General features: G+C 41.3%; 1 protein-coding gene across 5 annotated transcripts in view; it reads right to left on the bottom strand.

Moving 5' to 3' along the window:
* Positions 1–12,121, bottom strand: part of JARID2 (jumonji and AT-rich interaction domain containing 2) — a 281,140-nt gene that overhangs the window by 62,340 nt on the left and 206,679 nt on the right. The gene's annotated exons all lie outside the window — the stretch shown is intronic.

Raw genomic sequence — 12,121 nt, 5'->3', positions numbered from 1 at the left:
TAAAGAGAGAGAGAGAGAGAGAAAAAAGAAAAAAAAATGGATAACGAAGAATTCATAAATCAGACAGGGAATCGAAATAAAATATGTTGAATGGAAGGAAAACTGGGAAAAGGGAAGAAAGTGTAGGAATGGAATTGAAGTGGAATAAAAATGAACTCCATGGGGGGAGGTTGGTTAACCACCACCAGAGTGCCCTTAGTTCAAACGTTAAGCTTGTACCCATTCTTCACACTGGTGGGTACTCTACGAGGGCAACATTCTCCCCACCAGCCTGGATATGACCCGACTGTTCTAGTCATCGTCCTCCAAGGGCCACTGCCAATCCTCACCCATCGCCCAGAAGGAGCACTCACCAGCAATCGGCATCTCTCCCAGAAGGAACAGACTTCCAGTATTTCGCCGGGCACCCTCATACCCGTCCATCTCATCAACCTCACAGACAAACTGAAGTAGGTACGCTGCACATGCCAATGCTCTGTCACCACATGGTTGCAGTAAATCCCTATAAGAATCCTGCTGGCATGTCCATTTGCAAAATCACAGAGGGGCCAAAGTGGCTTCTTTTTTTCCTCATTGAGGCAAAGGCAGTAAGATCATCTCATATTTCATGCCAAAGTGAAAATGACTGCCGTGATAGACAAGCACTGAATGTTATGGGCTAATATCTAGAAAACAGCTCAATAACAACCTCAAATATATAAGACACAAAGCATCCGAGAAACTAAAATTAAGACATTTATCTAAGGAGCATTTATTTCTTCTTTACCTAGATGCAAGCTTGATTGTCTAACTTACAAATAAATGCAGAGGAGGAAGAATCTGCTCAATACAAATAGGATGAGAGAAAGGATATTTCAAAGCCCTCAAGGCACACAGCAGTCCAGGCCATTTATCACTGGAGAAAATTATGCACATTTCTTACTATAAAATGGGAGAATAGATACATTATGTAATTATATTGTGCTGAGTGGGTAAAACCTCGTATCTAGCAGATGTATTTGAAAATGTAACAGGACAGACTGGGTAGTTCATGCCTGCAATCCCAGCACTTTGGGAGGCCAGGGCGAGCAGATCACCTGCGGTCAGGAGTTTGAGACCAGCCTGGCCAACATGGCAAAACCCTGTCTCTACTAAAACATATAAAAATTAGCCAGGCATGGTAGTAGGTGCATGCAATCCCAGCTACTCAGGAGGCTGAGGCAGGAGAATCGCTTCAGCCAGGAGACAGAAGTTGCAGTGAGCCAAAAATTGCACCACTGCACTCCAGTCTAGGTGACAGAGTGAGACTATCTCAAAAAAAGAAAACAGAACAATGTGTTTTTAAATTTTTCATTAAAAATAGCTTGTAACTTATAGATCCTGGTTCATAAGGGGTCAGCTTCATATCTAGACATTTTATTAGGGAAATTTTTCTTCTCTCAATGTCAGATGAAGCAATCTTTTGAAAAGCTTATTGCGGGTCTGGCATACATAAACATGAGAATGGAGCTAGCTACAATGTTGAAAACAGGAAGAGAGAGATGAAGACAGACTCACAACTTGAAAATACTTTCTAAAAAGAGGCCTTCCCCTTTCCACAGTAGGGCTCACCTACAACCTGCTGTGAAACACCAATAAGGACGTGAAAACACAGAGGCTAAGAAAGGACTCCACGAGCCCCCATGCCCTTGTCTTCTCGGGGGTGGATTTTGCATGGCAAAAACACAAGTTCTGTTCACATTAATTAGCAAGTGAGAGGGGCTGACTTCTCACAAGCAATACCACATCATCTCTCTCCTTCACAAACTCTGATTCTAGAAAAGTAACCAACAAAAGGTATAGGTTGTTTTAGAGGGTTGGCAATTTTGTGGGCTGTTTTCAGGGGAGCAGGGGACAACTTTATGGGTGGTCATTATGAAAGTGTATTCAGTATAGACAGTTTCCTATTAAAATCACAGGCAGATTTTCTCTCCTGACTATTCAAGTGCATTAGCAAATGTGAAAAAAATCTGAACTTGGATCAGATAAGAGCAATCAGAGTACGGAATGCATCTGCTCTTTGCCAAAGCCGTATTTCATTACTTTTCAGAATTAGCTGGCAATGTCTCCGCAATATTTACTGAAGTGCAAACCAAATGTTTTCATCTGGACAAAAATCAAACTGTGGTATGTTACAACCACAACAGAGATCATTTTAATCCAAAAGCTTGCTTTCTCTAATTTAGGCTGTGGTTTCTATAAAATTGGATTCTTCTCTATGAATCATGTACACAGACAAGCCCTACTGCCTATTATCTTCTCTTCCTCAACCAGTTCTTGATCTTAAGCAGCCAAACATTGCTTGGCTGTATTTTGGAAAGACCCTAAAGGGATTCCCTATGCACTGTCATTTAGCTGGAGAGTCAAATTCTATTGCTTGACCCAATTACCATGAGGTTGGCCCACTGAGTTTGTGTTTCATCTTCAGGATAAACAGAATGAAAAGCAATCAGCTCCTACTATCAAATTAAGAAACAAAACTTCAAAGTGAGCTGGTAGGGACTGGAGCAATGATATAAGATGAAAGAAGTCACAGAAGAAAGCAGCCAACCACCCTAGTTCGTCAATCTATGTATATACGGGCCAAGCACTGTTCAAGCCACCAGAGACTCAACCGGAGCAGATATTTACATTCATCTCACACATTCATGCATGTACAACATGTAAGCACAAACTTCCCTAACAGACTTTGGGGACAAATATAACAACATGTCCAATGGCAATCTCTACCCACTCCTTGTCTGACTTTACTAGGGAAGAAATTAAAACAAAATTTTCCAATTGACATTCATTTGTCCACCATCCTAAAAGTATTTGCCAGAGCCAGATATTCCATGGGCTAATATTTTCTGTAAGGGGACTCGAATTCGTGTCTTAATTTATCATGATTCTATCAAGACAAAACTACTATCAATTGCCCTAAAGGAAAGGTAATGTTTAAAATTAAAATGAATTTAAAATGTTCATTTAATGGGACTTGTGTAGCAAAGATGAGTTAGTAGCCCTCAATATTATGAGTCAAGCACAAAGGGAATCTGTATTCCTTACTGAATATGGAGCGGCCTATCCAATAATGCCCATTGGGAACACACTTTTTTTTAAAATGTGCATATCCAAAAAAAAAAAAAAAGGATACCAACCACTGACTCTATATGGGATCCAAAACTCTAGGATGAAGCCAAGGCTCTGGGAGTTGCTTACTTGCTGTGAGACTCAAATGTACACAGAGCATAGTGTCTTCAGTCATAACATTTTTATGGCCCCACACATAGGCAAAAGCAAGCTAAGCTACTCTAAGGTGACACTGTTATGCAATTAGCTATAAAATCATACTGTCATTCTTTCCATAGGTGACAGCAAATCTTTCCGAAATGGGAAAGTAAGCAGATTGGCGACGAGGATCTCAGAGACAGCGGGTGGAAATCCAAAATGAGCTCAATTGTTAGAATAAGCTGGAAACCTTCAGTCTTGTTAAGGAACAAGGAGGGATGATGTAAGGACCTCCTGGACACATGGCCAGTCTTTCCCTCAGCAAGCCTCCCTCCTCCTGGATTACAGCTCTCCGGAACTAGCACAGATAAGCAGCCACATACGCCTATCTAATCCCACATATAGGAAATTCCCGACATATACATTAGGTATATTCTATCTGCAAGAGCAATTATGATGAGGGACTTCACAAGGAGAATAGAATGGGTATCATTATCACCTTCCCATCTCCTACTCCCATGCTGACCTAGCATCTTTGTCATTTAAAACTAACATTCTCCTTACAACCTTTCCTGTGTTGTTCCTTGCACCAGCAATTTAAAACACATTCAAATATACCTCCAGTCAAATGTCACAAGGTCTATGGTTCTCTGCATCTCACTGAATATACAAATCACACCACATAGCAGCAGCCATGATGGTGCTCAAGCCATCACAGTATTATTATAACTTGAGAAGCAGAAACCAGTTAAAAAGTAAACATTCCGGCCAGGTGCAGTGGCTCACACTTGGAATCCCAGCAATTTGGGAGGTCGAGGTGGGCAGATCACCTGAGGTCCAGAGTTCAAGACCAGCCTGGTCAACATGGTGAAACCCCAACTCTACTAAAAATACAAAAATTATCCAGGTGTGGTGGTGCACACCTGTAGTCCCAGTTACTCAGGAGGCTGAGAAAGGAGAATAGCTTGAATGTTGGAGGAGGAGGTTGCAGTGAGCCAAGATCACACCATTGCACTCCAGCCTGGGCGAAGAGTTAGACTTCGTCTCAAAACAAAACAAAACAACAACAACAACAAAAACAAAGAGCATTCTAACTCACAGCCACTACAGACAAAAGTCCTTGTGCAAAACAACAACAACAAAAAAGAGCATTCTAACTCACGGCCACTACAGACAAAAGTCCTTGTGCAAAACAACAACAACAAAAAAGAGCATTCTAACTCACGGCCACTACAGACAAAAGTCCTTGTGCAAAACAACAACAACAAAAAAGAGCATTCTAACTCACGGCCACTACAGACAAAAGTCCTTGTGCAAATTATGCGAGGCCTTCCTCAGTTCCCAGAGAAGCAGAATATTCAACTTCCCTGTGGGACACAGATACCAGGGACATAAGTGATATAAATGAAACCCCTGCAGTCAGCAAGGTGCTTGGCCAACAAAACAGCACTGCTGTAACAAAGTCTTATTTCCATATTCTCTAAGTGGATTTCAGAAAGACTCAAAGACTCTCTAGAAAGTAAGAAGGCCAGAGACGATTCTGAGAAGTACTACTGAATCCATGCCAGCAGTCACTGGCAGGAAAAAGGGAGTCTGCTTTATCTTCAGGGAGGGCACAGCATGGTCAGAGGCCAGCTGGCCTGTAGCAGGGAGAATCCTCCCAGGAAAATGACTTATAGTCTTATTAATAAACATCTGATCAAGGTCACAGGGCCATTAAAAGTGATCTATCCTTTCCCTCCTCAGACCTCAAAATTTAAAAGGTTTCAGATTTCTTCATTATTAACTGATAACCTCACTAACAAATAAATAGCTAACTCAGCAGAACTGAGCTAAGTAATGGACTCTAGGAGAAAACCAAGCTATGCATAACCTAAGGCTGGTTTAATCTGGGGGAACAGAACCAGAGGCCATTAAAAGCCCCTAGCCAATGATGACACCATTCTCGAACATACACTTTCACTACCGCTGCTCTCAAAAATTAAGATGCAACACCTCCCGGAGACCCTCAAAGAGAGTTGTGTACCACTGGAGACAGTGTGCTTTTCTCCCTAAAGAGTTTAGATATAATGTAAAGTATTCCCATTTTGCTCAAGGAAGCTCATTATTAGTGCCATAGTGTTCCTTGCAATTGGGGGATTACTTAATTGCTTTCTAGCAGGTTAATCCCCTTTCATTCTGTGACCTCTAAATCACCCCAGGCTTTTGCATTTGCCCTACTTAGAATTCCTAGTCCTCAATACTCAAGGCTAGGACTACATCAAAATATGTGTTCCTTGCCAAGGAGGTCAGCAACTCTCTTTAGGAAAAAACACCACAGGTGGGCTGTCTCTTCTATTACCTGTAGTCTACTCAGGTAGTCTTTTAGACAGTTCCACCTACATCAAAAATCGAATTCTCCACTACCTCTGCTTCAATTCCCTGGAAAAATGATAAATAAATGTACAGCTGGACCTCTGTATCAGAAGCTTCCACATCTGCAGAATCAATCAACTGCAGATTGAAACATTCAGGTAAAAAAAGAGATGACTGCATCAGTAATGAACACATACAGACTTTTTTCCCTTGGGATTATTCTCTCAACAACTGTGTAACAACTATTTACATAGCATTTACATTGTGTTAGGTATGACAAGTAATGTAGAGATGATCTCAAGTATACAGGAGGATGTGCATGCATGCAAATACCATGTGTCACGTTACATAATGGACTTGAGTATCCATCAATTTTGGTATCAAAATGAGGTCCAGAAATCAGTCCCCTGAGATATCAAAGGATGACTATTATGTGGATTGTCAGGTCTCCATATCCAAGCCTGGAGCCTGAAAGTCTGAAGTCCTGCATGCCTCGGCTGATGTTTCCCACCCCCTGCCTGTGTTTGCCATAGTCCCCAATCACCCAGCAGAGCTTCCCTGACAAGCCCCTCACCCAACCCTGCCATCTTAACTGTTCTTATGGTAATGTAAATACCTCTCACCCAACCCTGCCATTGTAACTGAACTTGTGGTCATGTATACTCCTTGCCCCACCCCCACCACTGTAACTATTACTCTGCAACACCCCCCCAAAAATACTACCCAAACCTATAAAACCAACTCCTATCCCACTGCCCTTTGCTAATGCCCTTTTCGGCCTGAGCCCACCTGCATACAGGTGAATAAACGGCCATGTTGCTCACACAAAGCCTGTTTGGAAGGTCTCTTTATTCAAAGCGTGCATTTTTCAACATGGATGACAGCCTCAAGTATGAATTCTGGGCTATTTCATGCCCATTAGCCTTAGTTTACCTCCGCAGGAACTGTGTGCTGTATAGACTCTAGAATAGCGATTTTGCAGATGAGGTGGCTCAGGCTGAGAAATATTTAAATCATCTGCCCAAGACCTGCCAGCCTTTCTGCCACTGCTCCTTGGAAGACCTCCCTGCAGCCTCCATCAATTTTCTGCAGAGCTGCCAGTAACATCTTCCTAACCTCATAGGCGTATTACCATGTCATCTCCCACTTGAAGAACCCAAGGGGTATTCTAGTAACTAGCCCAGGGCACAAAGAATCGTGGCCTGGTCCTAACTTCCTTGCTTTAACTCCAGGCCCTCCAAGTGATCACCCCTAACACCGATCCATGCCTTGGCAGGTGCTTCTGCAGAACCCCTTTCCCAGCACCATCCTCCTCCTGCAAAGGTTCCTAATGCGCTGTAACCCACACCATTCCCTTGCAGCCATTCCAGGGCCTCGCCTTCCTGCTTTTATGGGTACCTCTACCCCAGCATGTTCACATGTTTATTATTATATCCTCAATTTCACCCACCACTTGATACTGCTTTCTTGTGACTAATTTCTGTTTTCTAGGTGTCTAGCATACAAAAAGACTTTAATAAAGGTTTCCTGAATTAATTAGCAAGTGAATGACAGCTGATCACTAAAGATTCTTTAAGACAGAAGAAACAAAAGGCAGGCATTCCCCAAACAAGACAGCACTGCTTCACAATGGCCAACAGTAAGGATATTTAGGAGTAATTCCCCATAACAAGGCTTTCTTCACTGTGCCAAGCTGTGACGCTGAACTGTGATGCCCACGGTCCTAGGAATGAACTGTGTATGTAGGTTTGCATGCTTCAGGAGTCCCCTTTGGGAATCCCCTTGTTTGCAGTGCCCCATAAAGAGGAAAATGTAAATAAGAGAATCATTTAACCTGCCAGTGCTCTGCTACATTAAGCTCTTTTTAATCTGTTAATAATCATAGTCAGAACAAAGAGGAGACGACAGAACTCATTAAGAATAACGAGAGTGGTGACAGGGAATACGGTGATGGTACGAATTACAGCCCAAGCAAAATCCTCTTCCCTGCGTGTGCCAGTGAAAGATACTAATTATGCCTCTGGCAAGAGACATGTGGACCCCTTCAAAGCAGCTATTTAAAGATAAATACACTGTGAGCAAATACTTCCGGCCTGGCTGCACTATTCATCCCACCCTCCTCTCCTTTAGAAATTTTAGGTCACAATATTAATGAAAGAGCCTTGCAGACTTAGCTGGTAGTGTCGTAAAACAAATTTATTTTAAATTTCTAAAGCTTTAACCTTAGAACGACTAGCTGGGTGTTTACATATCTATACTAATCCCGGTATTAATGGTATAGGGTATTTTTTCCCCACCTCAAAGATTTCTCACTATCATTAACAGATGACAAACAAGGTTTAAAGAAAGACCCACCGTCTTTCCCTTGGCCTCATGATTTATTCTCTTCCAAATTCCAGAGAAGTGCTGAGAATATTAAACATAATAATTGAGAACCTGGGTGGGGGTCGGGGGGGACCTGGAATCCTCAGCAACAAACATCACTTCCAGGTGTTTGGTTTGGTTCCTACATTATTTCTCCAGCCAGACTTTCTTCCCTATAAATAATAAGTACATTAAAGACTGCCTTCTTTACCCCTCACACTGGCTGCTGTCACCCAAGGGTGATGGGCTGACTGAGCTTTTTATGGTGAATACCAGGCTTGGGGATGTGACAAGCTATGTTTGGTTTGGAATCAGCACCAAAAGAAGAACAGATTAGAATGCAGGTAGAAGAAGGTTAATCGGATTCCCAACTGTCAAGCTTGCCTGAAAGGACTTCAATGAGGTGAAGATTTAACTAAGGATATGCGTCATCAGCAGTGGATAACAAAAAGGTGGAAATATCTCTAAATGTGCATCAGAAATTAGATAAATTATGAGACATTCACAAAACGGAACACAAGTTATTCAAATGAAATGACAAGCATTTTTTTTTTTGACAGTGTTAAGCAGGAAAACCAGACTGTAAAAATAAAAGTATAATAGAATACCATTTCAGAGAAAATATTACATATGCACATAGAATGCTCAGTAAGGTATTCACACACAAGTTAATTAATAGTGGTCGTCTCTGGGAGATGGTGGAGATGCTATTTTGAATGTCTTCTTTTGCCTACTTCTTTACCTTTCTTCTGCCGATACTCCCAAGATAAATAGGAACTACTTTTATGATTTTTTTAAAAACCTTAACATCCTGTTTTTCTCAAAATGGAAACAAAATTATTAAACTACCACAACAACAGGGATCATCTATGTAACCTCTGTACACACTGAAATACAGGTTTTAATTAGCTCCAGAAAATACTATTAAAAGATGCTATCTAAGGCCACCAAATCCATCGGACTTTCAGAGACATGAAGCTATAATAAGCATCATCTGTCATTTTGGGCTTGTAGAGTCAGATCAAGTAAACACACTCATCAGCTCGGAAAAAAACAAATGGCATTTTAAAGCTAAGATGACTCATTTTTAATACCTAACAAAAGTATAGAAGAAATAGCAAAAGAGTACAATATCACACACCAACAGAAAAACAATTAACAAGGCCTATTTTTATTACCTAGCCCATAAATGAGGAAATTCATTTCCAAGGTACAGAGCATTTTTTAAAAATCATTTTAAACATCTTCTAGGCTTCAACTGTTCAAACCTTTTTTCTATTTGACATCTAACAGAAGTAAATTTTATCTATGAAAAGATGATTCTCTTCAGTCTGCAATCTTGAAACTTCAAAGCCAGGTACTTGGTAATGTTTTCTCTAGATGGCATTTATTTGAACAATAAGCATGCCTCTGTAACTAAGATCCTCTCCAAAGAACCTCGGAAAATATAATGTTTTAAGACAGTGAATGCACAAGTACACATAGCACAAACACACACATTCCTCCCTACACAGAATGACAGACATTCCCTGATGGGTTTCTCTCCTTCTCTACATTTGGGAACTAATTACTATAGTCACAATTGCTCCATAGTAAAGACTTACATAATGAAATTCCATAGTCAACAGAGTAATCATCAGACATCCTAATGAAATGGGATTGCTGGATTGGTGGAGGCAGAAACTATTATTTCATGATTTATTAAGCAAAATGCCAAGAGCAATTCTAGACATCAAAATTTCTTTCCCTTAGGCCAGGCACAGTGGCTCATTCCTGTAATCCCAACACTTTGGGGAGGCTGAAGGGAGCTGATCACCTGAGGTCAGGAATTTGAGACCAGCTGAGCCAACATGGAGAAACCCTGTTGCTACCAAAAACACAAAATTAGCCAGGCGTGGTGGTGCATGCCTGAAATCCCAGCTATTCAGGAAGCTGAGACAGGAGAATCGCTGAAACCCAGGAGGTGGATGTTACAGTGAGCCAAGATCGCACCATTGCACTCCAGCCTAGCAACAATAGCAAAATTCCATCTCAAAAAAAAAAAAAAACCAAAAAACCAAAAAACCAAAAAACCTAGCTCCAATTACATTTACGAGCCATTTAGTAAAGGATACCAAATTATACTTAGCTAGGAGAAGTAAGTTCTAGTGTTCTACACCACTGCAGGATACCCATAGATAGCAATAGTATATATTTCCAAATATCTAGAAAGAGGATGTTGAATGCTCCCCAACACCAAGAAATGGTAATAAATGTCTGAGGTGAGGGATATGCAGATTACCCTGATCTGATCACGTACATGTATCACAAAATCATGTGATCCATAAATATATACAATTATGTCATTTTTTTAAATTTATTTATTTTTTTGAGACAGAATTTCACTATTAATGCCCACCTCCCAGGTACAAGTGATTCTCCTCCTCAACTTCCCTAGTAACTGGGATTATAGGCATGCACTCCCAAGCCCGGCTAGTTTTCTATCTTTTTAGTAGAAACGGGGTCTTTCTCCACTTTGGCAGACTGATCTCGAACTCCCGACCTCAGGTGATACACGCCACCTTGGTCTCCCAACATGCTCCGGAAAGACCCCTAGATACACACAAACTCAGTCTACTAAGAGCATCTGGGAGAAATGACATTCTCGTAGTTCCCAACATCCTTAGCGCTCAGATCTTGGCTTCTCAACAGCACTTGTCCCTACAAGAAAACAGGGCTCCTTGGAGACATGGCCAATTCCAGGTCTGAGGCCAGGAAAGTACACCATGAGCCTGGAACATTTTGTTGTGCCAGGCACAAGGCTGGGAGGATGACAGGGACACGTCAAAAGGAATAAAAAGCCAGCCTGATGAGGGGTCCACAGATGAGACTGGGATCTGGGATAATCTGAACATCAGAATACGTAACACAAGTAGCAGATCATAACGCTTCGAATAAAATAGGAAGCCCATATACATGTAATTATGAAAACGAAGAAGAGAAGTATGTACCGGTTTCAAAGAATATCCTCTCAAAACACTTATACATTGCAAAGGACGAGATGGGTAACTTTACTCCTGACGGGGCCACCACAGTGGAATAATTAGCATGAACACAGTGTGGAAAACATGAACTGAACTGTGTATCCCCATGGAGGACCCACCAACAAGGAGGAGGAATCACTTCCCTTGTGGCATTCCTGCCAAAAACACAAACCAGAACATAATCATGAGGAAACACCAGGCAACCAAATTAAGAGATATTCTAAAAAATAATTGACCTGTAATTTCCAAGTATTGAGGTCAAAGACAAACAATGAGGAACTCTTCCAGATTAAGCAGGCTACAGACAATGGCAATGCCCAATTCTGAACTGGGTCCTTTTGCGCTAAAGTCAGACGCTACAAAGCACCTTCAGAACAAATGTGAAAAACAAGTTTGAGGACTGCATTCCTGCCATGTATCACTGGGAACTTCCTAACTTTGACAGGAAGAGGAAAATGTACTTATTTAAAGGAAATACACACTAAAGTACTGAGTGAGGGATGATGGGTGGAAACTTTTGGAGGTACTTAAAATCTGTCTGTAGTAACAAATTATCAAAATATTAATCAAATAAAAGTGACCCTGAACCTTGAGGTTTTCCCACAAATGTCCAATAGCAAAGGCCCTCTCCTTCTGTTCATTTTCTCTCAAATAACCTCACCCAAGAAAGTCTGTGTTCAGGACTTCCTAAATTTTCTATCATTCCTCCAGAAAAGGCTCCATAAATTCTCTCAGTCTTCTGTGTTCTTTCCTCACAGATATTAGAAAACTTATTAATAAGGAATCTGTAAAAACACTTTCACGAATAACTCCACTCAGATCCCAAATCCACCTGGCCTCTGTTAGCTGGTCCGAGTTGAAACGTGAACCAGTATTTGCACTGTCAATTGGACTCAAAGTATTAGTACTGTTTTCCTCAATATAACACAGGGCTGAGAGATCCATGAGCCCCTCCTCACTACGGCTTATGGACAGGCCTTAGGAAGTACAAAAAAAGAGAACTTCATATCCCCAAAGTCCTCCATCACAAACAAAAATTGCCTTACAAAACAAGCCAGCAATGTGTGTCATGGTGGCGGTGTAGTGGAGAGAGGTCAAATTATAGAAGTTAGACACTGCGTAACTGTGAATTGAGAAGCCAGGAAGTGGGG

Source organism: Cebus imitator, unplaced genomic scaffold (genome assembly GCF_001604975.1).
Source record: "Cebus imitator isolate Cc_AM_T3 unplaced genomic scaffold, Cebus_imitator-1.0 Scaffold21, whole genome shotgun sequence".
Classification (NCBI taxonomy): domain Eukaryota; kingdom Metazoa; phylum Chordata; class Mammalia; order Primates; family Cebidae; genus Cebus; species Cebus imitator.
This window is presented reverse-complemented; position numbering and strand designations above follow the sequence as displayed.